Source organism: Sciurus vulgaris, assembly GCF_902686455.1.
Source record: "Sciurus vulgaris genome assembly, chromosome: 10".
Lineage (NCBI taxonomy): Eukaryota > Metazoa > Chordata > Mammalia > Rodentia > Sciuridae > Sciurus > Sciurus vulgaris.
In genome coordinates, this window is record NC_136470.1 from 79,882,626 (window position 1) to 79,886,007 (window position 3,382).

Consider the following 3,382-nt stretch of genomic DNA (forward strand, 5'->3'; position numbering starts at 1 on the left):
AATGGAAATTCTTTCTGCTACTCCTAAATAATATTAATCAGGCAAAGACACTTTGGTCCATTCCTTAGGATTTATGATCTCATACTTAAATTTGGAAATACTGTCCTCTGAGGAATTGCAAGGAGATTCAGTTTCATGTTTTTCATTCAGTCACTCACTCAATCAACTTTTTTTAAGTGTCCATTTACGGTATGCCTAGACTCATTAACATGTTGATGACCCTGTGTACTCTTTCTGTAGATTTGAGGTCAGAAGACCAGTTTTAAAAACCTCTATAATTCACCAAGTTTGCCAACTCTGTGAGCCTCTGTCTTCTCTTCTACCTCACAGGGATATTATTGGGGTCAAATGAGATACCACATGTACATGGGAGATGTCAACACCTGGAATGTTCTGTTAGGGAGATCCTTTGGTTGGCAGATAGCCTTAGAATTCTTTCAGATTAACAACACATGCAGGTGACTTGAGATAGGCAACAGAAGACAGCCCATGTTGCTATAGTGGAGAGTGGGCATCTTTGGTCTTCTAGGCCATGTGCTTTACCTCTAGAGATGGATAAAACCTTTAAAACCATTTCAGGAGCTGGGCATGGTGGTACCTGCCCACCTGTGATCCCAGTAGCTCGGGAGGCTGAGGCAGGCGCGTTACAAATTCAAAGCCAGCCTCTGCAACTCAGCAAGCCCCTGTCCCCCCAAAAAAGAAAAAAAAAAAAAAAAAGAACTGGGGGTGTTGCTTAGTGGTTAAGCACCTCTGGTTCAACCCTGCCATAGGTCATTTTAAGAATTAGGGACATCCCACTTCTGATTTTCCAAAGTCATAATTTTCCAAGGCCACTGATTTTCAAAGTTTTTCACCAACTGTGATCAATGAATATTTCTTTATGTCACAGCATCATAATACACTTCTGGTCTTCAGGGGAAAAAAATCCTTTTCCCCACTTGTTCAGTGATGGATGCTGGAAGAGTTGGACTGAAATGAAAGAGAGATAGCAAAACAGAACAGTTCTTAGTAGGCCTATTTGATTTCTGTTGGGCATAGAACTCAACACTTTGGTTAGTCATTTGCAGAATGGAGGATTTAAGAATTATTTCCTGGTCCTATTGACAAAGTCAGCTTAGTGGTGTGAGGAAGGTCGATGCCCCACTTGGATGTTTCTGTTCCTGAGTCATGTCCCTGGGTAGCTCATACAGTCTTGAGTTTGGAAAGGCACCAATCCAGTCGTCCCCCATTCAGCTCTGGGAGTTCCACAAAGATCCCAGAAGATACTGACTGCTCTTGAGGAACTTCTGCAAATTTCTTTTAACTTCACACCCATTCTGCTTGTTTGTGAAATCCCTGGACTTCAGTTTGGAGCATAATGTGGGCCTACTGAGTCACCGTAGACTTGCCACTCCCTAGATTTGACTGTGGGATATGATGGCCACTAACCAAAGTGACTAGTCCATACCGAGATGTATGGTAATCACAAAATAGTCACCAGAGCCTAAAGACACAGTAGCATGGAAGGAATGTAAAATTATCCTTAATAGTTTTATAATGTTGATTATATAGAAACAATAATATTTTGAATATATTGAGTTAAATTAAGTATATTTTATAATTAATTTCACCTATTTTAAATTTTTCTTTTAATGTGGCCACTAGAAAATCTAAAATTACATGAGTGGCTCACACTGTCTTTCTCCAGGCGTGTGTTGGTCCCCATTCCCTGGCTCCTGTCTAAAGAGTTTTGGATACTGATCCAGAAGTTCTACCAGAAGAGACAGCCTTAGTCTTGCTTCTGTAGGGCTGTCTCACGCTTGCTCTGCGCTCAGGGCCTGGGATAATACTATGAACTGCATCATACTTTTTATCTGACTTGTTTAAAAAAAAAAATCTCTGAAGTCCTAATAATCATCTGGGTTTTAGTACCATATTTTGGAAAGAACTCTCTCCTACCATTATGAGCTGAACTGTGTCTGCCCCAGATTTGCATATTGAAGCCCTAACTCACACTTCTGCAGAATATTAGTGTATCTGGATGCTCAAGTTCAAGGTGGACCCTACTACAAACTGGTGTTCTTCCTTATAAGAAGAGGAAAATTGGACACAAAAGGAGATCCCAGGATTGCAGCATAGGAGAAAGATTATATGAAGACACCACAGGGAAGTAGGGTCATCAGCAGGCCAAGGAGGGTGGCCTGAGAAGAAAACAGACCCACTTAGCCTTGATCTCCACGTCCAGCCCCCAGAACTGTGAGACAACCCATTTCTGTTGCTTCAGCTGCCCCGTCAGTGGTGTGTCGTCACAGCAGCCTTACAAAACTAATACACTAGCCTATTTCTTGGTGGAGTTGGGGAAAACCTGATGAAAAGAGAAACTCTTTCTCTTTGGCTGGAAATCCAGTTTCCTTCACTCCTCTGTTGGGACCTGGAGGACAGCTTCAGACATGTCTCAAGTCGCCTTTGCCTTGAGTCCGCGTCTGGTTCCAGGCCCCGTTGTATGCTCCGTCTCCACTGCTACTGATGTCCTCTTTGTTCTCTGACAGATGATGAAGATTTAAGGAGCAGTGGTGTCAGAGAGCTGGCGCTGGGAAGATTGGAAGGAAGGGCCAACCTCGAGATTTCGTATCATGGTTTATGTAAACACACAGAATCCTTTTATTCCTGTCCAAAATTCTTTCATTAAGCTCATTTGAATGAAAGATTGTACGCATTAAAATATTCATGAGACTTTGAACGTGTTTGTTAGTAGAAAGAGTTTAGTTTTCCAGAAAACTCCTTTCAGTTCAGTAGAAATAAGCCACAGAAATGACCAGTGGGTCAGAAGGGAAAGTGCTAGGCTAAATGACTTCTAGAATTTTCTTCCAGCACTATGATCAACATGTCTCCAACTCCTTGTTTGGGGTTTCATCTACTCCCAATGAAAGCCATCTCAGGGATGGGGAGGAGATTGAGAACAGATATATCCTGGGGGTGACAGACACTAGTTGCAGCTTTATCTCAATAAAAGTCTACCTTGTAGAAGCAGGCTTAGATTAAACCCTTTGCCAAGAAGCCAAAACACTGCCTTCTCAATGAGGTCAGCAAAGGGTATACAAAAGGGCACAATAATATTAAATGTCCTTGGAGACTTTTTGAACTTTCAAAATATGTGTCTACATACTGGCCAAAAACCAGAAGTCACTGAAGGAAGTAAAAAAAAAAAAAAAAAATGAAGAAGACTACAATAGATCCCAGGATTATCTTCTTGGCATTCCCTAGAACAGCTGTCTGGCAAATGTTACACCATGTCTGAGATTATTTTAGAAACTTTGTCTTGAAGAAGAACATGTAGGGAGAATACCAGACAGATTTGCCCTCATTTTTTTGTCACAGAATAAGAATTTCAAGGACATTTTTA